Below are 24,861 nucleotides of genomic sequence, written 5' to 3'. Positions count from 1 at the left end.
GTGCTCGAGAAGGTACAGAGTACAGTAAGCCTACGGTAAACCTACCGTATGCACCTCTAAATATACTTATGATTTTACTTTTGATTTTCTCAGGAACAACTGAACGGATTTACGCCATTTAACAAAAAGGACCATCTGCGAACAGAACTCTACCTTTTTGCCAAGTTTGGTGTAATTCCGTTCAGCCGTTCGGGCTGTAGCCCCGGCTAAAGGTCCTTTTTCTCGGTCCCCGCTTCACAAATCACCCACAAACTTTCAAGGAACGAACCGAGCAGGCCATCTTCTTGGAGAAATTCGCGAAGATTCGTCCACCGGCGCCAAAGTTATTCTAAATAGAATGTTGCGGATTTCCTATGGAAACTAGGTTTTAACTATAACTACCTACTGGCGGCCGCCAGTAGGTAATATATATATTTCTGCAAAAACCTGACGGCCAATGATACGGCGGACTACTCCAGGCAAGGAACGCTTCCCCAACTCAGAAACCTTCAATGAAGAGCCAAAGACACGAACATGCGTGTAAACAGTTTTGTGTGTTTATTTCAAGGTGAAAATGCTGAACCAGTGTCCTCCATGACGCGTTTCACTCCCAAAAGGAGCTTGCTCACATGACGCGTTGAGATAAATAACGGTGATGGATCAAGCCCTGATCTTTGGACTGGGTAAGAGTGGTCTGCTTAATTCAGAGACTCTGTTCATCACCACCCCCTTTTCTAAATCGTTTTTGGCCACTATAGGTGTGGCAGGGTATACTCAGACATGAGTCCCTTTCTCACTGCTCCATCAGGATTCAAGCAAGCTGGGCCGAAGACGGCTGAAATGCCAGAAACCGGTCCCCGGTAGCTTGTCTCCTTTCTGGTGAAGAATTGGCTTGGTAGTTTAGTCTGCCCTGTTCCCATGATGCACTGGGCCAGGGACAGACTGATTTGCATATAGCCGGGTTCTGAGCTGGGATGGGGCAGTGAGATAAATAACGGTGATGGATCAAGCCCTGATCTTTGGACTGGGTAAGAGTGGTCTGCTTAATTCAGACACTCTGTTCATCACCACCCCCTTTTCTAAATCACATGACGCGCCCCAGCAGGCATTGGGAATTTAAAGTGCTCAGTTCTTTTAAAAAGCCCAACAAGTTTAAAAAATACAATGAGAGGCTGAAAATGTGCAAAACATCAACATAATGACTGCAAATGGTAACAAAAAATATAGACCTAAAATAGGGTAACACGGACAGAAATTTAAACAGGAAGATTCATAAAGTGAAATATTCCTGCTCCTTGTACACCAAACAGCGAGTCACTCGTCAGGCCAGGGGCGTAACACAGGCCCCCACAGCCCACGCGGTGAGGGGGGCCCCTAGCTCCAAGGGGCCCCATCGACCGTGCACTCTGGCCGGAGAGCTCCTGATTGAGCCCGGAGGGGTCCACCCTAAGTACTGTGCAGAAAGGCCTCCCCACTTTTTGTTACGCCAGTGCGTCAGGCGGGTGCTGCAGCGCGTTGGTGTGCCGCGAAAATACAAAGGCTCAAAAAATCTCCCCAGTCCACGGGAAAGAAAGCAGCACTCACGGGGATGTTTTCTTAGGCGGTATTTTTTGCACAGACAGACGCGTTTCTGATAAACCTCCTTCTTCGGTGTCAAAGTGCAACACGCTGCGCGGCGCCATTTTAATTCATAGGCATAACGTAATGAAAACAAAAGAGGGACTACAGACGTCTTGCTTAATAGCGCGCGTCATATTGCAAGTATGATCAAAAAATAATCATCACACTAATCACATTTTTACCTCAGATGGCAAACATAATTTAATAATTCATCATAACAATGATGCCAATTCAGTCATGTCATAATCTTGCCGTGGAACGGCAATGGCAACCAATGAAGGTTGCCCAGACTCCCCCCTTATTACTATTCAAGTCGCAGATCAAATCACATTAATTTTAGTTATGCCTCAATTATTAACAATATAAACCCATTACAATCCCAAATCGTATAGACCAACTGCGCACTGGAACGCATGATGATCTGCTAACCATTATATCATTATGGCATATACATACACAATCCCCAAATCAACAAAATCCAATAGAGAGGAATTAAAGAAAATGTTATTGAGACTAGACCCCAATATATGATATGATAATGATATGATAATTGAACCAAACAATAGGACTCCTCATATAGCATACTGGCTTATTTACTACTCTGTCCCACAATAGCATCAATATCCCCCCCATTCTAGTAATATTACAAGTCTAACGGTAGTAAATACAACCACCCTAACTGACTAGGTACACTGCCGACTGGGGAGATTTTTGGAAAAAAATAAAAATAAAAATATATATATATATATATATATATATATATATCCTGAAAACTCGATCCACTTCCAGTGTACACACCCTCGGCGGCTCCGGCGAGGAAGGAGACACAGACCTCGTAGCTTTTAGGTAGCGAAATTATTTATTTAATTTAGACCCACACACAACGCGTTTCGAGCTGGAAAGCCCTAGCATAGATGCTAATTCCTAACTATAACTGGCGTGAAGCCTATGGTTTTTTCAGTGAATTTAATAGGTTTTTAAATGCTAATCCCTAACTATAACTGGTGTGAAACCTATGGTTTTTTCAGTGAATATATATATATATATATATATATATATATATATATATATATATATATATATATATATATATATATATATATATATAGTCGCCAGTAGGTATATATAGTTAGGACCTAGTTACCATAGGAAATTCTGAACATTCTATTGGGAATAACTTTGGCGACGATTGAGGGATCTGCCTGTAATTTTCCTTAAATTTGCCTCGCTGCGCTCCGCTCCTTCTCTGAAAGTTTCGGGGGTATTCGTCAATCGGGGGCTGAGAAAAAAGGGAGGTCCCAAAACGTGTTTTCCCCATGTTAATTTACATAGGGACATTCTGACAAGGCTACAGCTCGAACAGCTGAACGGAATTACACCAGATTTGGCAAAATGGTAGGGACTGGTATGCAGCAGTGCCTTGTGTATGTTTGGTGTAAATCCCTCCAGTAGCTTTTGAGAAAATTGAATGTGAAATTGAGTCCAATGCAATTTTCCATAGGACCTTTAGACACAGCTACAGCCCGAACGGCTGAATGGAATTACTGCAAACTTGGCAAAATGGTAGAGCCTGGTATGCAGAAGTGCCTTTTGTATATTTGGTGAAAATCCCTTCAGTAATTGTTGAGAAAATAGACTTTTTTCAAATTATATATCTATAAGCGGGACACGGTGCGTGCACGGGCGTGCACTGTCCTTGCTCGTGCGCGGACCTTAGCGTGCGCGAGCTGCATGCTGATTGGCTGCCAATGTCTGTCAACACTCCAAAACAGAAATTGTTGGCAGCCATCTTGTGCCTCGGTAGACTGAGGCACAGGAAAGCAGAAAAACAAACGTGTAGAACTCAAAAAGGGGGCAGGGTAGAAGTACCCTGACCCCCTAGGCCTGCTCAGGGGGTCCCACAAGGACCCCCCAAGCGCAAAAATAATACTTTTTTTCAAAGATCGCGGGGTCCGCGCACGGTGCGCGCACCCTGTGATTTTTCACCAAAAAAAAAATTTTTTTTTAAAAAAAAGAAAAATAAATGTGGGCCTGGGGGGTCCTTGTGGGACCACCTGAGCAGGCCTAGGGGGTCAGGTTGCTTCTACCCTGCCCCCTTTGCGTGTTTTGCACCTTTGTTTCACTGCTTTCTTGTGCCTTGGTTCTACCGAGGCACAAGATGGCTGCCAACACTTCCTGGTTTGGAGTGTTGACAGACAGTGGCAGCCAATCAGCATGCCTTTCACAGGAAAGCAGCATGCTCATTGGCTGTCAGCACTTCTAACCAGGAAGTGTTGGCATTCATCTTGTGCTAGGTAGACCGAGGCACAAAAGAAGCAGAAAAACAAACGTGTAGAACGCAAAAAGGGGGCAGGGTAGAAACACCCTGACCCCCCTAGGGCTGCTCAGGTGGTCCCAGAAGGATATTTACATATTTAAACGGTATCCGCTAATAGAATTAGCATTTAGAAAACCTTTGAAATTTATTGAAAAAAACTATAGGTTTCACGCCTGACATAGTTAGGAATTAGCATTTAAAAAGTGGTCCCAGAAGGATATTAACATATTTAAACGTTATCCGCTAATTGAATTAGCATTTAAAAAACCTTGCAAATTTACTTAAAAGCCATAGGTTTCAGGTCCTATATAGTTAGGAATTAGCATTTAAAAAACCTTGCAAATTCACTTAGAAAACCATAGGTTTCAGGTCATATATAGTTAGGAGTTAGCATTTAAAAAACCTTTGAAATTCACTGAAAAAAACATAGGTTTCAGGCCTTATATAGTTAGGAATTAGCATTTAAAAAACCATTGAAATTGCTCCTATATCGTTAGTTGTACTAACTATATTTCGCGCACCCGCAATCCACTGCTGATGATGTCACATATTACATCATTCATGACATGGGTCAGTGACATCACTGATGACATCAATGATGACATCATCCACGTGACATACACTAGTAAAATCTTTCATCACTCTTTGTAAAATACAGAGTATCTAATTCCTAACTATATAAGGCCTGAAACCTATGGTTTTTTCAGTGAATATATATATATATATATATATATATATATATATATATATATATATATATTACCTACTGGCGGTCGCCAGTAGGTAGTTATAGTTAGGATTTTTTTCAATGTTAAATCTCAAAATTCTATTTGGAATAACTTTGGCACCGGTTGACGAATCTGCTTGAAAATTTCCTCAAAATGGCCTCGTCAAGTTCCGGTCTTTCCCTGAAAGTTTGAGGGGGATTCGTCAAGCGGGGGCCGAGATAAAAGGGGGGTCCCAAAACGCGTTTTCCCCATGTTAATTTCCATAGGGCGGTCGATTTCACTTTTAGCTCGAACGGCTGAATGGATTTACACCAAACTTGGCAAAATTGTAGGGACTAGTAGCCCGATGTGCCTTTGCTATGTCTCAAGATATGTGCTCCATTGGATTTTGAGTAATTTAGGTCCCAAAAAATATATATATCTATAGGCGCGCTCCGGTACGCGCACCGGGGAGCGCACCAGGCACGACACGCAACTTGCGCGCAGAAAGCTGATTGGCTCTCGGGTGTCTGTAAACATTCTAAACAGTCCGGAGCGGCCGCCATCTTGTGTCTCAGTAAAATCGAGACACAAGAGGTGGCAAAAACAAAGGGGGGAATTGACCATAAGGGGGCAGGGTAGACCCCCTCCTGACCCCCTAGCTTTAATGTGGGGGCTAAAATAGGGTCCCGCGGGGCATTTTAAAGAAATATTTTTTTCGATTTGCGCGGGGGGAGCGCCCGGTACGCGCACCGGGAAGCGCACCGGGGAGCGAAGTAAGGGGAAAATCCAGGATCATATTTATGAAGGCCTTGCGCTGCCAGTTTTGCGCCGCCTGTGCGTCACTTTTTGTGACGCACCAGCGGTGTGTAAAAAAAGCGCCTTGTTACGCTATATTTAAAAAGTGACGCATCTAGGTAGATGGGTCACTTTTTAAAACCCTGCGCCACATTATACCTGCGTCCGGTATAATGTATGCAGAGGGGGCGTTCCCCCGCAAAAAGCTTGGTAATAGCGACGCAGTGAAATCTATGAGATTTCACTGCGTCACTTTTAGGATGCTGTTGCGTCAAAATCTTGCGCCTGCCTCACAGCAGGTGTAAGACTGACGCAAGACCTTTCACATGGTGCTTTCCCCATGTGAAAGGACGCATTACTGGAGTTGCGTCACTTTTGTGACGCACTCCAGCAATGCATCACTTTTGTATTTGCAGATACGTCAGAAATACTGACGTATCTGTAACTCCTTGCGACATGATTCGTCATACATTAAATATGACATATCTGGAATGTCGTAAGGAGTGCGCACAGAAAAGTGACGCATCGCACCAGCGGTGTAAAAAAATGCGCCTTGTTGCGCTATATTTAAAAAGTGACGCATCTAGGTAGATGGGTCACTTTTTAAACCGTGCGCCACATTATATCTGCGTCAGGTATAATGTATGCAGAGGGGGCGTTCCCCTGAAAAAAGCTTGGTAATAGCGACGCAGTGAAATCTATGAGATTTCACTGCGTCACTTTTAGGATGCTGTTGCGTCAAAATCTTGCGCCTGCCTCACAGCAAGTGTAAGACTGACGCAAGACCTTTCACATGGTGCTTTCCCCATGTGAAAGGACGCATTACTGGAGTTGCGTCACTTTTGTGACGCACTCCAGTAATGTGTCAATTTTGTGTTTACAGATACGTCAGAAATACTGACGTATCTGTAACTCCTTGCGAATTGATTAGTCATAAATTAAATATGACATATCTGGAATGTCATAAGGAGTGCGCCCAGAAAAGTGAGGCATCGCTGTTTTCACGTAGCGATGCGTCACTTTTCAGAAATGAGGCCTCCAGTTTATTCACTGTGTCACCTCTGCGACCCTTTCTTGCATCAATACGTCCCTTTTGCATACATTACACCTGACGTAGGAATAATGTGGCACAGGGGTTTACAAAGTGATGTATTTACCTAGAAACGCCACTTTGTAAATATGAATAAATAAGGTGCATTTTTTATTGGACTGTTGTGTCACAAAAAGTGATGCTTTGGTGGCGTTAAAGTGACGCATGGCTTCATAAATGAGGCCTTCTACCTTCAACTCCAGCAATGCATCTTTTCTTAACCTTCAACACTCCTGTTCCTTTTCAACATTTTCATTGAATATCAACATTCCCCATACTCGCTCTTCTTCTCATAACTTTCTTTCCTAACACTCACCTTCTTTCAGTCCTCCTACTTCACTTCCTTTTTCCTCTCATACCTTTATGTTCTTTCTTACTCATTCTCCTTTCCATTATCAATGCACTCTATTTCACTTACTCTTTTTCATTTTTTTAAGAATATAGCTCTTTGATGAGAATTGGAGGTAGTTCTGAAAACAACTTTTGGTTTTCTTCTTTTTTCTAAACAGGAACAAAAACAGGGAATGGAAACTGCTCAACAGGAGCAAAAAAAATAAAAAAAATTAGGGGTGGGAAGGGCAGTGATGGTTCTCCAATGCTCGAACCATGAGCTGGACACTTTTCTCCCCATAGGTGAGGAGTTGATTGCAGTATCTGCATCTGAGGACACCATGGTTAAATGCAGGTTGAATGTTTGGCACCTGCTCCTGTGATTGCCCCCTCCCAGAAGAAGTTGCTCCTCCGGTGGATGTAAATCCCCATCACTGGGAACCTCTTGTGCCAGAGCCCTGACACTTTCTCGGGCAAAATTCTGGGGTGCTTCCTCTGCACATGCCGGATCATTGTGAAGTTCCCAAAAGAGTACTTTTTCAAAGGGTTACCTCTTGACAGCTCTTCTTTGCAGATCCTGCACTGCACTTTTGGAGCACTTACCTTTTTTTGTCCAGGTGGGATTTCAAAAAATTTCCAAATTAAATGTTTCTTTACTTTACGTTGAGGAGGCTCTTCATTGATGAATTCTTGGTCATCCTCACTGCTGGATTGTCTGGCAGCCATTGTAAAAGCAAGAAATATCCTGGAGCAAAAAGGCAGGTCTTTCAGTCACAAAAGTGAAAGAAGAAGTGAAGGAAATGGGTGGGGATTTCATTCTTTGTAAAAAAAACTGTTAGCAACCAATGAAAAGTGTTATTTTAAGGTCACATGACCAGACGCGCTTACGCTGCGCGCTCTGGAGCGCTTCCGGGTGCGTTTACGCGGCGCGAAGGTAGGCGCTTCCGGGGCGCAAACGTGGCGCGAACGTAGGCGCTTCCGTGTGCGTTTACGCGGCACGAACGTAGGCGCTTCCGAGGGCACTTACGTTGCGCGCCGAAGTGACGTCATCAAACTTTTACAGAAATGCATAATCATTTTCCTTATAAAAAAAATTTGATTTTATTTGTATGGTACGAAATGTTTTGCATTATTATTAACTTTTCATTCATATTTTTTTTCACGAACGAAAGTAGCGCTCTGGGTGCGCTTTCAGGTGAGCTCACCGGTTAGCTTACCGGAAAGCTTACCAGAGAGCTTACCTGAAAGCTTCCCGGAGCGCGCACCCAGAGCGCAAAAGAAAAAAATTATATATAAAAAAAAAAAAGAATACTTACAAAAAACAGCAAATTGTAAAAAAAAAAAAAAGGTTAGAAACTCGATATAGAAAGGAATTGGCGTTTAAAAAACCTATCAAATTCACTGAAAAAACCATAGGTTTCACACCAGTTATAGTTAGGAATTAGCATTTAAAAAACCTATCAAATTCACTGAAAAAACCATAGGTTTCACACCAGTTATAGTTACCTGGAAATTTTACTGACATAAAACCATTGAAATTCCCACGTTATAGTTAGTTGGACTCACTATAACTTGCGCGTGTAATGCACTGCTGATGACATCACATATTACATCACTCATGACATGGTCAGTGACATCACTCATGACATCACTGATGACACCATCCTTGTGACAGAGAGACTGACCTACTTTCACTGTAAAGTAACCCTTAAAACACATTTTGAAAAATAAAAAATAACATTTAAAAAAAAGTGGACATACCAGATACAACAACCAATTCAGTAATTCCACCATTTATATACACATCCACTCGCTCACCAACACTTCTATATAGTCACTCATACATATACTAACTCATCATATGTAGTGAGACACCTATACATCCGTTAACACACTGACAGTCTTCAAAAAGTTGCTCACACACATACTCCCACATGCAAATAAACTATTGAACATCCATTTATTTGCATATACAGCTATACATACACTACCACCTTACTTCTAAGGAAACTTACACATACTTACTCTCTTAAACAATCACTTATAGAAACACATACTTATTAAAACAAGAACTCTTTCAATCTCTCACTCTCACATATACTCAATTATATACACCAATACTCACAAATACTACATTAAAACATATGTAGTTCCTGATAAAAACACTAGTGAGAGTCATTCACTTACTAACACATACATATACACACTCATTCACCCTTACAATCCTACACATATGCGGTCTTCAAAACACATACAAACAGTGAGTCAGTCATTGATGCATCTTTGTGCTAAGTAACACCCCCACCAAATCAGACAATTATAAAGATACTAAAAAAAACATCTAATAACCCATATACACACACATGTAGCTACTCAACAACCCATGCAGCCACTTATACACAAAGTGAAACACTGATACATATATTTAAATATTTAAACATTACTCGCTAATATATGTATTCACTAAGATACACTTAATAAGGCAGTTATCCAATCATTTTTTTAAAAAAAACATCCATTAAGACAATAATTTAAACAAATATTCTTCCATCGACCTTAACATACATATATAAAACATATTTATTTATCTGAAAGGCACACATTCACTGGATGGTGTCATGAGTGATGTCACTGACCATGTCATGAGTGATGTAATATGTGATGTCATCAGCAGTGCATTACACGCGCAAGTTATAGTGAGTCCAATTAACTATAACGTGGGAATTTCAATGGTTTTATGTCAGTAAAATTTCCAGGTAACTATAACTGGTGTGAAACCTATGGTTTTTTCAGTGAATATATATATATATATATATATATATATATATATATATATATATATATATATATATATATATATATACGTAAAAACAACCTTTACCTTTGTAGGTGGCCCTACCAGTTGTATCTGTGGCCCAATGTACACACTCATTCTTAAAACTAACTTCTAGAGACGCCACAAGGTACACTCGAGCCAAAGTTACACTACAGTCAATGACTTTTTACATGTGCTTCTCCATACAACAACAAAAAGTTTTTCACCTAGCAGTCAACATCAAATTTCCACTAATTTGACATGCACTCTCGTTTCGTTTTCCCAGTTACGTTTCAAAACATTTGAAGTGATTGACGTCGCAAAATGAAGTCTTAATTTATGTACAGTTCATACATCCAGGTAAAGTATTTATATATTTCCCGAAAATGCCAAGCACAGTACTCCACAAAGCCATTATAACTATCATCTGGCAGCGAGGGAATAAAGTAACATGCATTGCGAACCCTTTGTCCATGACGTACTCAAACCATCTGAAACATAAAAGAGCTCAAACTATATACATTCTTTTTAGCGACTGGACGTGCAGCCTCATCAATTAATACTCACTCTAATGACTTCAACGTCACGCCAATAAAACGAACAAGTGCACTAACAAAATACATCATGGGACATACGAATCCTCCTTCATCTCGTATACATCAAGCATCAAGTAAATTCACCAGAAGCCATATTTGTAAAAGACAAACACAATACTGCACATGAGTCGCTAAACACATGAACCGACGAGATAACGGAAGTGTGTGTTGCAATCGACCCCTAATGTAACCTTAACTACACATCAACCTTTGGTGCAAACTGGTCAAAGTCAAATATACATGCCACCCAAAAGGCGCTGACCAGCGACAGCGATATATCAGTTTTAGCTAGAGGCACAAGCCTCCGAGTTTGCATGTTTGGTGCGACCTGGGTTGGGGGTGATTGGGGGTGTTCAGTGGTGCTGCTGCAACGATTCCTATTTATAATGCTATGGAATGGTGACCTCTCCAGTGCCACATACTAGAAGCAGACAGCCATGCGGGCAGGTGTTATTTATACACCCGCATTTACTGAAGGCACGGATAAATAAGGAATACATGGGCTGGCTGAGGCAGTCAAACTGATGGGAGAGAGGGCGCTGTAGGCCCTGGAGACGAGAGGCGTGCAATGTGCCTGGCAAAGAAGAGTTTTAAAAAACACGGAGACACGAGGAAGGCAGGAGTACAGCTCTCAAGTATAAAGTGCGGACTAAACAAACGGCAGCGGTGGCAGACACAGGTGAAACAGTGCACACATGTAAATGCGTCTTACAAAGAGCAGACCTCTAAAGAGGTGGGGCAGTATAAATACACAGCCAGTACACGGGCTATGTGCACAGGAATACGTAAAATATACAGATATTTGTAGTTCAAAGGGCGTAAACATACATAACTATTCATGTGTACATACGTTCAGCCCTCTCTGTGGTTTGCTCAAATAAATAACTTAAGGCAGAGAGGCAGATTCACAACAAACACGGTCAGAATCAAACGCAAAACTCCCCTTCGAATGACCTTCCTTTCCAAACGCGTGGTTCTCGCGTCAAACATTTGGAACAATGATTTCGAAAGCTTCAAAGAATAAAAACATCAAACTACACAAGGGGGCTCATAACACACCGCGAACTTACCTGGGCCGCCGCGTGCGCGCAGAAACACACGTTCAAAAGCACAAGTCCAAATCCGGGAGATTGTGGAAACAAAAGAGCGGGGAGGGCGCGATTTCCGCTGAGCGGGAGCTCGAAGTCACTACAAGTTCAACTTTAACCCCGAGGCACAGCACCTGGGAGGGGGCTTCTTCCTCGCCTGGTGTACGGTAAACCGTCTCAGAGCCTGGTACGGAGAGCAGCCTGGCCCACTGCCTGCGCTTTGCCAACCTCGGCTGCAGGAGTTGACGCTCTCCTGCACCTGGCACCGCTGTTTCAATCACCAACATCGCAGAGCAATGCGAGGAATGCAGGCTGACCGGTTCCCGGAGGCCGAGCTCCCGCCTGGGGCCTCCGGGGAGCGGGCAAGAGGCAGGCAGAGCACAGAGGAAACGGCTTCTGGCCAGAGGATCTTACAGGGGAAGCACAGGTGAGACCGCCGGCCACGAACCACACAGCCAGGGAAAGCACAGGCAACACTGCTCCCGTCCAGAGAGCATAGGTAACACTTCTCCTAGTCCCAGCAGAACCGACAGGGGCCGAGATGGGCACAGGTAACACTGCTCCTAGTCCCGGCAGAACCAACAGGGGCCGGATAGAACCGACAGGGGCCGAGATGGGCACAGGTAACACTGCTCCTAGTCCCAGCAGAACCAACAGGGGCCGGATAGAACCGACAGGGGCCGAGATGGGCACAGGTAACACTGCTCCTAGTCCCGGCAGAGCCAACAGGGGCCGGATAGAACCGACAGGGGCCGAAGATGGGCACAGGTAACACTGCTTCTAGTCCCAGCAGAACCGACAGGGGCCGGAGATGGGCACAGGTAACACTGCTTCTAGTCCCAGCAGAACCGACAGGGGCCGGAGATGGGCACAGGTAACACTGCTTCTAGTCCCAGCAGAACCGACAGGGGCCGGAGATGGGCACAGGTAACACTGCTCCTAGTCCCGGCAGAGCCTACAGGCATCAGACATGCACAGGTTACACTGCTCCTAGCAGAACCTACAGGCGTCTGAGACAAAAACAGGTAGTACTGCATATACAAAGAACGAAAGGGTGGATATGCTGTCTTGATCTGCACATCACCATGTGTTCAAAAAGTCATGCACGACTCAATATGTCATTCTCCAACCATTGGATGCTGGGTGCTAAGACCGTGCCCAATACTCATCCGCCTAGAGTATTAACTATTGGAACTCCAAAGTAGTCCAAATTCAAATCCACCTCAGACACTGCAGCACACCAAAGCAAAGTCACTGTAGAAATAGTCTGAATATTTCAATCTTTGTCCAAACATACAATGTTCAGTATTATAGCGTCCATTAAACAAGTGTGCTCAATAACAGACTGCACTCCACAAAGCGATCCAAATTCACATCGAGAATTCAAAAAGTAAATCTTTATTCCAAAATTGCACAGCAGCTGACGGGCGTTTCGCCCGGCAGGGCTTCCTCAAGGCTTTTAAGATGAATCGTTCTCTCGTAGAAATAATTATTCAGTCTTTTATACAGCATCTGTTGTTATTGTACTCATATCTTTAGGATTCAAATGTAAAACAGCCTGTGTGTAATAGCCAATCCAATCACCATCAATATTAGCTAGTAAGTTCCGAATACTTCTGTACTGAAAACGGTCTTCCATTATAGGACCATATTAAGTCCTCACTGCTGGAGATGGGCATAGGTAACACTGCCCCTAGCAGAACCTATAGGGGCCGGAAATGGGCACAGTTCAATTCAAATTGTATTGATCGATTAATTAAAATCATACAATGTAAAATCATCAATTACACAACCATAATAAAAGCAGTGCTTCAGTTCCAAGGACCAATGAAAGCATGAGCAAGAAAGCATGAGCGACATTTCGCTCCACACCTAGTCGCACAGCAAAAGTAGGTTTATGATAATGCTCCAAATCGCTTGTGCATTTAACTCCAGGTTACTCCACACTTTGTTCCAAAATTTTCATGCTCTTCCTTTTAGTCCACATGTAAGGTGCCCTACTTTTTTAATGCTTCCCATGCTCAAGATGTGCCCATCCAGACCTCTGGCAAGAACACGATAAAAACGCATGATTAGTCCAAAGCAGTATTTCTTTATTACAACCCAATGCAGTCGGGCTTAAACGAGCCCTTTTTGAGGGGTCACTGAAAATATTAATTAGAAAACCACCATTACTACATTGTTCTTCATTAAACAACTGTAACAATTCGTACTAGTTATATTACATTGATTATATTTATATATGCAGGTCTTTTTTTTTAAAGTGCAAATAGTCCTGTGCAAATTAGATTTTTATACTAGATGTTTTAAAAGCCTTTTTAACAGTGTTTCTTTAAATTTATACAGCCAAGTTTGCTATACTAAAGACACAAGATTCTAGTTTCTTTTTTGCGAACGTCAAAAATGTTGTGAAGTTTGCATTCATGATTATATCCGTTGGCTGAAAACAGACTACCAGAGCTTGTCTACCAGTTCGTACTCCTCGGTTAGTAAAATGGCTTTTTAAATATCTACTTTTTTCTTCCATCATTGCTGGGCATATGCAAACTAAGTGGATCATATTTTCTTCCCATTGGTTGCATAGTCTGCAGGGGATCGACTTAGAAGGTCGCAACCATGACATTGCATGCGTTGATCTTGGAAGATGGCCAAATCTCGCTTTAATGAATATGTTTTTTATTTAAGCAGACCAAGGTATTTCTAGGTAAAGCTGCGAATTGGGAATCTTATACTCATTCAGAATCATCCATATCTGTGCTCTTTTTGAGAACAACTCTATCTCTCAGCAATGACATGCGTTTTGTTATTGAGTTAATTGCCTTTTTGAAGGATGTTGAGGTTATAGCCATATCCCAAACCTCATGTGCAGATAACTCCTCCAATGCTATTTGTAAATATTTCCAAAATTGCGAACTTTGATTCAATTGTATTTCTTGCCAGAGTAAGCAACACATTAGATTGGAAGTATTTGTTTTTATTTGTTTCCATACCTTTATATATTGACCCATCCTTGCAATGTGCTGATTGGATATACCAAATTCCAATCTAATTTGTGCAGGTGATACATTGGAGGGAAACCAAAACAACATCTTAAAGGCTTTGGTAATAACATTATTTAGGGTTATGGAGTCCTTGCCGCAAAGTGCTTCACTACCATAGGTGATGATGGGCAACAACTTTGCATTATTACCTTTAGCAGTGGGATATAACTAAGCCCTTCCAAGGACCTCTGCAATGTACGAAATGCCATAAGTAGGGAGTTACTTCTCTTTGTCAGCTTCGTTATATGTTGACAAAATTAGCCCTTGTCATCGTCAAAACACCCTGGTATTTAAATGTTTTCACGTGTTCCAGTTGTTGATTTTGCAAACACCATTTATATTTACTGCGTTTCAGTGCCTTGTTATTAACTTCCATTACTTTTGCTTTAGCTTCATTTATTACAATCTTGTTATCTATTGAGTATTTTGATGTTCTTTTTTATAAGACGTTGTACTCCTAGTTTTGGTTGACTTAATGAAATAACGCCATCGACATATAATAGATTTGAAATACGTCTATCTGCTAATTTAGGTGGATGAGCGATCTTTGTCCAAAGCATCTGTTAGATCAGATAAAAACAAATTAAATAGGTATGGTGCAAGAACTCACCCTTGTTTTGAACCCTGGGATGTTTCAAATTTTCTTGATAACTGTGTGCCTGCCTAGTCGAACTCTGATCCAGGTCTCCGAGATGGGCACAGTTAACACTGCTCCTAGTAGAACCTACAAGGGCCAGAGATGGGCACAGGTAACAATGCTCCTAGCAGAACCTACAGGGCCCATCGATGGGTAGAGGTAACACTGCTCCGTGCAGAACCTACATGGCCCGACAATGGGCCCAGGTCACACTGCTCCTAGCAGACCACAACCTACAGGGCCCGGCAATGGGCACATATAACACGCTCCTAGCAGAACATACAGAACCCAGCGATGGGCCCAGGTCACAAGACCGCACGTGGACTGGAGATAAAGAAATTGTACCACTGCCTCTTTCCAGAGCTTACAAATGAGGGGAGAGGGTCAGCACAAGTAACATTGTTTCTGACCAGATAACTTCTAGAAAGGAGGAGGTGAAGAGAGGGAGCCACAACTCCTGTCTAGTGCCGAATGGAGTGGACGCGGAGCTGAGACTGCACCAATCCGACTCAGTGGAGGAAGGAGACATAGAGGCTGGTACCGGCACTCCTGCCTAGACTGGGGAACAGGGGAACCACCAGCTAGAAACGCAGCTTTTCTCCATTAAATCGTGGATTGAGAAACAGACTGAGAACACTACTCCCCCCCCCCCAGGGCAGGGGGAATACAGGCTGGGAACACAGATCCTCTGCAGAACTCAGGGAGCAGAAACAAAGCACCAGGATAACACTCCTTTGTGCAGCTTGAGTGAGTGAAGCTCACCTATTACCACTCGTGCACAGAGAGGAGCAGGACGGGCAACACTGCTCCTTTTCAGCGTCACAGGGATAGATTACCAGATGAGGCCAGGATACCAGAGCTACAGATCCAGTCCAATTCATCTTTCAATAGTCAACGGAAATCTAATATTTTAGTCGAATTGGTTCAATAAAGGCTAACTTGAATTACAACTCACAGAATGCATTCAGTTGTTAAATGAAACTTAAAGTGGGACAGTGTCCCAGAAAACACGTATTTGGCAACTTTACAAGTGGGAAGGCAGATAGAAAACAAGCAACAATGCTCTTGTACACCGCTTTGGGGGGAGGAGTTTTATAATACAAGAAGGTTCGTGTCAAAAGCTTGTGAGGAGGGGTAGAACAGGTAACACCTCCTCTGCAGAGGTTGCGGGAATAGGAAGAACAGGTAACTCTGCCCCCGTCGAGATCCAACCTGGGCTAGAGCAGAAAATAAAATCAGCCCTGGCACACCTGTTCCGTTTTGCAGGAGGCCAATGCTAAACGCGGTCCAAGAGCAATAGCTGTAATGGGACCTCCATCATGCTCTGAAAGCAGCCCCCTAGCCTGCAAGAGAAATGTCAGATGGATAGGACAGCCTGTCCACCCTGGATCCAACAGTGGGGCAGAAAAAAAGCACACTAGGGGTCCTGTGCAGTAAGAACAGAGAGGGAGGAGCACAGGACCCCTAGTGTGCTTTTTTTCTGCCCCACTGTTGGATCCAGGGTGGACAGGAGCTTACAGAGAAAGGACAGAGCCCAGGTAACACTGCTCCTGTCCAGAGCTTACAGAGGGAGGGCAGAGCCCAGGTAACACTGCTCCTGTCCAGGGCTTACAGCGGAAGGACAGAGCCCAGGAAACACTACTCCTGTCCAGGGCTTACATAGGGAGGATAGAGCCCAGGTAACACTGCTCCTGTCCAGGGCTTTCAGAGGGAGGACAGAGCCCAGGTAACACTGCTCCTGTCCAGGGCTTACAGAGGGAGGACAGAGCCCAGATAACGCTGCCCTTGTCCAGAGTTTATGGGGGGGGAGGACAGAGCCCAGGAAACACTGCTCCTGACCAGGGCTTACAGAGGGAGGACAGAGCACATGTAACACTGCTCCTGACCAGGGCTTACAGAGGGAGGACAGAGCACATGTAACACTGCTCCTGTCCTGGCCTTACAGAAGGAGGGAGCAGCCCAGGTAACACTGCTCCTGTCTAGAGCTTACAGAGTAAGGGAGGAGGCCAGGTAAAACTGCTCCTTTCCAGAGCTTACAGAGGGAGGGCAGAGCCCAGGTAACACTGCTCCTGTCCAGGGCTTACAGAGAGAGGACAGAGTCCAGGAAACACTGCTTATGTCATGAGCTTACAGTTAGGAAAGAAACCTCTGAGATAAAGAGATGGATTCATTCAAGCTACTCTATAAATAGTGAATACACCTGAAATAGGTTTCAAGCTTGATCTTGCAAATTATACAACTATATTAACGTATGATACTTTGATTCCAGCACCTATGCAACTGCTGCCTGGCAGCGGAACTCAAACAGTGACAAAGTTTACAGCTTCTGTATAGTGAAATTACCTACAAACCCTCCCACACGCAGAACAAGTAAAGTATATGCAGCAGCGCAAGATTTTCTAGCTCTCGGAATGTACGAGTTATAAAGAGCATACGTCCGAACTAGGCACACACAAGCATCAGGGACACAGGGCCCTTCAGCTAAATATGAGCTTGGAAGCATAATTTACTGCTCCCAGTAGAAATCACCAAAAGAGGCCTCCTCGTCAGTTAGCCCCCAAATAAACTCACTGGACGTTAGTTTCAGGATGTATACAAGAGTATTGGTGTGACAGACAGGTGACTGTGTACAGTAGTGGTAATGTGAAGCCTACCCTTGCTCACTCAATCAAGGATTTATAAAGCGCTGCAAAACACACGAGGATCTCAAGGCGCTGGAATTGCTAACTGATTTTTAAATGTTTCTAAATGAGGGGAGAGCAAGGAGGAGGCACTCAAAAAACAGGTAAAAGCAATAATACAGGAGCAAGACCGATGCAGCAGCATGCCAAGAGTTGGGCCTGGGGCCTTCTCAATGGGGTTGTGCTGTGGCCTCCACTAAGTAGGTCCTGGGAGGGGAGCTGGAGGAGGTGGGCGTGGATAGGCGGAGGCAGGGAAAAGCAGCAGTTGGGAGCAGCAAGGAGGGAAAAACAAGGAGAAAGCAATGAAAACAAAGAGAAACCTAGGAAAAGACACTCAACGCAAGGGAAAAATCAAGGAAAATGAAGTGAAAACGAGGGAAAATCGAGGAGAAACACTAAAAAAAAAGGGAGGAAAACAAGGGGAAAACAAGGATAAGGCATTGCACATGCGCACATTTTACTTAGAGATGGTGTTCTATCAAGGTTATGAAATCTGTTCTTCAAAAAGTTTTATAAAGATTCAGTAAAGTAAATTTTGAGTCAAAATATGGGGAGACATACATAAAAGGCAAAAAAGAAGTGAAAAGGGGTATATATCACTTCACCACATCAATTCACAACTTAAACATCAAACTCCAATCAATTTATAACAACAACCAAAAGAAATCAATTAGTGATGGTTGTATGCCTGTGCCCAAGCAACAGTAAAGGAGATGATGTAGCTGTCGACGTTTCGGTCTTATATTGCTGCCGTCGTCAAGACCATCATCAGGACCATGAAGTTCATTTGCAGGTAAAATAAACCCCCTGAAAATTCCAGTAATTATATTCTCATGTGGAATTCAGTATGTTAAAAACGATTCTCATACGAAGCGTATGTACTATCAGCGATGATGTAAATTCTACAACTGAGATGCAAGGCCAGTAGTTGAAATTTGTAATTTAGAGCCGATGGCAGGATATCTTCGGGTCACGTCGCGAACAGTCTGTATCGGGACGTGACCCGAAGATATCCTGCCATCGGCTCTAAATTACAAATTTCAACTACTGGCCTTGCATCTCAGTTGTAGAATTTACATCATCGCTGATAGTACATACGCTTCGTATGAGAATCGTTTTTAACATACTGAATTCCACATGAGAATATAATTACTGGAATTTTCAGGGGGTTTATTTTACCTGCAAATGAACTTCATGGTCCTGATGATGGTCTTGACGACGGCAGCAATATAAGACCGAAACGTCGACAGCTACATCATCTCCTTTACTGTTGCTTGGGCACAGGCATACAACCATCACTAATTGATTTCTTTTGGTTGTTGTTATAAATTGATTGGAGTTTGATGTTTAAGTTGTGAATTGATGTGGTGAAGTGATATATACCCCTTTTCACTTCTTTTTTGCCTTTTATGTATGTCTCCCCATATTTTGACTCAAAATTTACTTTACTGAATCTTTATAAAACTTTTTGAAGAACAGATTTCATAACCTCTCCGTGTCTCCTTTGCCTTCCATAAGATTGGTCTCTATTTCAGTAAATATGTGATACTTGTTACACAGGAGTTTGATACTACTGATACGACTCCCAACTGAGTTTTAACATTACATAAACAAATCCCTTGTAGCATTTCTTCGACTTGAAATAACCATTGCCCAAGCCTACAAGGGTTTATTGGGTTTCCCCTGTTACGTTTACGTTCTATCAAGGTGGCATGTTAGTGGCAACTTAATTTTTTTTGTAGAGAATAGGGTTCCAGCACGATTATTTTATGGACTTGTCAAGGCCAGGGGCGGCCTTAGGCATGTGCAAGCTGTGCACCTGCACAGGGCCACCAAACCCCAGGGGCCACCACGCCAATATATATCCTTAATCTAATAATCCTCTGAGGATGGATACATATTTGCGTGGCGGCCCCTGGCAGAGATTTGGCGGCCTCCGGCTCTGTTCCACTACCAAACACCCTGACTCCCCCCCTCTTCACTGGCTTCCGCTCTCCGTCCCGCCAGGACCCCCTCTTCCGGGGCCCCTTACCTACGCTCCTTGCCCAGTGCCGCCATGAGCCTAGAGCCTAGAGCCTAGAGCTGCCCCTGTCAAGGCCCTCCGCCCCTCTGAAAGACATACTCCAAGTACAGTACCCCTAACCACCAAACTCCCTCCCCCATAAGACGACAGCCTAAAACCAAGAAATTGTCTTGGGTACAGATAACATATCTCAGGCTGTATTGAATTATTAGGGGAAAATTCAATACATTACTGCACAGCGTTCTATTCTATACATTTCAAACATCTAAACAAGTCGAATGTTATTTACATAAATGTGACACAGCTCCACAATGTTGTAGAGCATGCTAGACATCGAGTCATCTATAATTCATCACTTCCCATTTTCCTCCTGTGCATTTTGTGATCTCATGGCAGGCCCTTCCACCGAATTCCCCTGGCACAGATGCAATTTGGAGAGCCTTCTAAAGGTATCGCCCCCTCACAAAGCGGATTACCACTCCTATGCAGCAATCTTGGCTCTCTGTTAAGTCTTTGAAGGACCAACGCTGCTAAACAAGTCCCTTCTGGTCTTTTTAATTAATAAATGCAGGAGGCCTGCTCACCCCAAACTAACCCTACCTGGGCGACACCCCTCTCGGTCGGGCAACTGGGCCATGCCCTGGTCTCCTGCCAAAGACTGCATCCTCAACCCCCTACATGGCAAATATTCAGAAGCACCCAATGTGCAAGCATAATGGTGGGTAAGGCCTGTGTTAGTGATTGCCACAAGCCCTCACGAAATTGCAGATTTACCAAATGCTACGAGCACCTCCCTTTGAGGTCCAGATGACACTGTTGATACGAGTTCTGAGCGCTTTAAGAGATGCCAAGGCAACCTGAAGTGTCTCTACCAACCATAAACTCACCCCGCCCAATATGACAAAAGGCATCCATAAAAGGATACCCCAAGCTCCTTAAAAGATTGACAGTTAAACACCACGTGACAGAAAACAAGAATGTACAAATAACAAGACTGCCACAAACCTAACTCAAATGACATGACCAAGACCTGTTAAAACTTTTAAATAACACTTACTGCAAGGAGGTGGGCAGGTGAGAAACAAAAGGCCTTCCTGGGCTGCAGCGGCTCCTCCCAGTGCTGAAGCTCCTCTTGGCTGCGGGTGGCGTTGTCCACAGACTAAGGGGACAGCAAAGAGGCGGCTACCACCTCGCCGCACCTTTTGTTAGGCGCACTTGGGGACCATGCCCCTTGCCACCTCTGCCCAACACAAAAGTTCCCCTGCGTGGAATGGGAGAGCTAGACCGGCTAGGAAAGTGGGCATACACATGGCACCCCCAAAGGGCTGCCACCATGGCAGTTCGAGCTGGTCCCGCCACGGCCACCATCAATGCCGCCTCTCCCCACTTGAAGGAGAGCCTAAGGGCATCCCTAAAACTTTAGGCTGCGATGAGGGACAGGGGTCTTTCAGGCCCAGATATTGCTGAATCACGTTATCTCGCTCAGAACACAGCTTGCCCTAGTTAGTCCGATTAATGCTTTTGAATAATATTTTATTTATGTTAATTATGAAGACCTTTTTGCAACATTAAAAAAAAAAAACAACTCAGTGAAAGTAAAACTGTTCTCAAAAACAACCACGAAGAAGGGTGGTGCATAACGTTTTTTTAAATTACAAAATGACTCCAGAATAAAATACACAACAGCCCAAATGTTCAGGAATATAGTACAAGGAGCACTCTAAAATGTAATCAGATATTTTAGATACTGTGGTAAAGAAGCAAACAAACAAGCCTGCAGCGTGAAGGCTATTACCCGCACAGCTGCATGTGACATAAAGCGGGCGTCTGAACACCGATCTAGGATCAAGTAGAACAACAAGTCATGAGATTACAGATTGTCCACCAGGGCTCGGTGACACAACTCATCTATGCTAAACTATTTTTTTTGCCCTACTCACAATTTGGACAATCTCATTTCTATTACTTAACCGATGAACCTACTTTCAACTGAAGAAACCATCCAAGAACTCTGCACAAGCACCCCAACAGCATAGGTGGTGGTAAACCAGTGTAAGAGAGACCTTTACCATAGGAGGAGCCAGGTGAGCTAGCTGAAAGCCTTTCTTGGTATTCACTGCTTAAGTGGATGCCTGGCACCAAGGTTTCGAAGTGATGAAGAACTGCAGGATTCGGAGAACTCGATGCAGAGACGACAAACTGTGGCACACCCCACAGCTGGATGGGGACTTCTTACCAACTTTGTCCTAACTATATAAAAGTTAACACAAGTGCCCCAGGGAACGTACTGAGCCAACATCACAAGAAGTGGCACGAAACAACCGAGGATACATTCACGAATGCCACACATTTAGGAATTTGATGACCTGGAAATAGAGCTCTATTAACGGTGATTCCATCCCATTCATTGCCCAAGCTAAATACGATACAGAACTGTGATATTTGTGTTCAATCACACTGGAAAGACGAAAGGCCATCAAAACAATGGTGTTGCCAGGTGTCTCTTCTTAAGCCAGACATTCGCGGAGACATTTTTAATAATGTTTACAAAGTAAAATCAACACATTAACATGGTTGAGGATGGATTTGAGAATCCCTTACTAAAGAAAGATGAACACCTAAAAAAGAAAGGTGGGTACTCAAAATGCCAAATAATTGGGCGGCACATTTGGGGCAACTTAATATTTATAAACATCCAAAACAACCATGAAAGCCATATATATATTCTAATATAATGATGCTATTAATCGGACAGAAATTTGCATATCCAATATACACATCCTTATCACTTTAAAATTGTATACCAGCAGAACGAGACATTTCAGAATACCCCCCCCCTCCATAAAAAAGTCTTCCTGAGAGAGAATGTAGTTCTCAGACTACTTTTTTTCTGATCAGATCAGAATAGAGTTAAACCTGTGGTGCTCAGTCCACTCAAGCGCCCTAGAATATTCGGGAAATAACTTTGTTTCCCAATGCACAAGAACCTATGTATGCAAGGAAACATATTTGAGTTTAGGAGACAACACAAGTAATAAATAAAAAAATGGACTAATCACGATTTGTATAAAATGCTATTTAAACAATTATTACTAGAATGGGGGGAGGGGAGAAATGATTACTACTTTCTTCTATCAAAATCGAATATTGATCAGCAGAACTCATGACTCACATTAAAAAGCTGATCAGCACGGAGGCAGCAAATGAACTAGCGAAGCGCTAAATGCCAGCGTCTATATCCAGAAGACAAACTTTGAAGGATCTGTGGGACCCCGGCACCTGGGCTCCATGCTGAAGCCCAAAGGAGATCTTCCAGAGTGAAAGTGTTATCTGCTGTTAACTGTATGGTCAGAAGATGCTACATGGGCTTCTTGAATGATCTTGTTGTACACAAAGTAATCAATCACTATTTACCAAAAGACGATCCCTGGATCTATAGAAATGAGTTTTCTGAATAAAGGCCTGCCAAAATATCACATCCATGCTATCTACTACCACAATGTTGTGACGGTAAGTATACAGAGGTTAGTAGAAATTTAAAGGTGCCATCAAGTGTAGAGAAACTGTTCTTTCTATGAAGTCCTGCATCTCAAACATTCTAGAATTCCTTCTGTTGTTGATGTTTGCAACTTTTTTTGATGTGGTCTGCTTGGGTTTCATATCCTATTGTGACATTATTCACAGAAATGTCAATTTAATATTCGTAACCCCACATCTACGTACCTTGACAATATGGTTCTTCAAGGTATGTGTTCGTGAGTTAAGTTTAGTAAATCTATACTTACCTACATACTTTTACCTTTGCATCATTTTGGTGTCGATACTCTGCATACAGTAGTATAAATGGATGATATTGTCACACATTAGTAGAACATTTATTTTCAACATAAATGAATGGCCTGCTGTCTCGAATGTAAGCAAATAGCCTACTGCATGTGGTACTATAAACAGTGTTGCTGGACAGTCATTAACCCCTTCCATGCGTCAGACGGCCCCCGGCCGTCCGACGTCAAAGTGGGCATGTGCGGAGGACAGCAGGGGGCCGTCCGAACTCCGCCCACTCAAATCACCAGAACTGCTGCGGAATTCGCGCCACGGTCAAGGTGTTTAACAGTAAATCATGACTGAAATGGTAAAGTATGTGCCATGCCCTAAATTGTCAGTGCAACAGCACACCCGTAAGCATATTGAAATAGGCCCTGGTCGTTATACTTAGTCAATAGCATAGCATGCCCGGCATTAGAAGTGACGTGTTAGACAAGCATTGGCATAGCCAATAGGTCTAGCTTTTAGGACCTTATAAGTATTTAGTTATGCAGCCCAATATCCTTGGTGCAACAACATCAACTGTTGCATGACTAAACACTTATAAGGGCACTTACCATAAGTGGATGAAAGAGCAGAACCCGCTCTGAAAATTATAAACCCTGGTCTGAATTGACTATTTATTTAGGGAAATGTGTATTAGTATCATACAACAACGTGACCATCAGTGTAGTCCACTGTGTGCTCTGGGACAAAAAAACGTTAGCCCTCATTTACTATATTTCGACGCATGACAGCTCTCACCTCTACTTCATTCCCTCCTACACACAAGATACACTCTACTCAAACACATCACCACCCGCTCTACGTCACAACCCCCTCTCACAAACAATACTACACAACCAAATCCATTGCATGAAACATATACATCAGCACCCTTTTTCACTACTTCTCAAAAGCACAACATATCACACACACCAGCACAACAAGATCTTCAAAGCACAACACCTTATAATACTTACCATCACAAAATATATACATATACCCACCTTTCAAATCACACAAAGGAACAAACTCCAATGCCAAGCTTTCACTCTTCCATCACAGATAACACAGATACAGCAATACAGCACCTCTCTTCTAACCGCCTCTCATCCATTGGACAATTTAGAACATTACTACATGACCCACATGCTGCACCACCTTCCCTGACTCACACACCTTCCGCTTTAAACACGCAAAAAATATAAGCAACATGCCACACTTCACAACTTTGCTTCCCCATGTCTCCTTCACAACAATGTTACACCACAAAAGCAACACATCCCTCCAACTCACTCTCAAACACCATCTCCAACACATACACACGCAGAC

The 24,861-nt window shown here is 43.2% G+C and overlaps 1 protein-coding gene across 7 annotated transcripts in view; it reads right to left on the bottom strand.

Annotated features, from left to right (window-relative positions):
* The window catches only part of KIFC3 (kinesin family member C3), a 422,885-nt gene that overhangs the window by 143,969 nt on the left and 254,055 nt on the right, over window positions 1-24,861 (bottom strand). The window contains exon 1 of one of the 7 annotated variants that reach the window (XM_086945002.1): window positions 11,323-11,595. The exons of 5 other annotated variants lie outside the window; for them this stretch is intronic. The gene's annotated coding sequence lies outside the window, so the exon portion shown is untranslated. Of the gene's footprint in view, window positions 1-11,322; window positions 11,596-24,861 lie in introns of those variants that run through there. One more of the 7 variants, XM_086944999.1, reaches the window with a different exon arrangement.

This window comes from Lissotriton vulgaris, chromosome 12, assembly GCF_964263255.1.
Source record: "Lissotriton vulgaris chromosome 12, aLisVul1.2, whole genome shotgun sequence".
Taxonomy (NCBI): domain Eukaryota; kingdom Metazoa; phylum Chordata; class Amphibia; order Caudata; family Salamandridae; genus Lissotriton; species Lissotriton vulgaris.
This window is presented reverse-complemented; position numbering and strand designations above follow the sequence as displayed.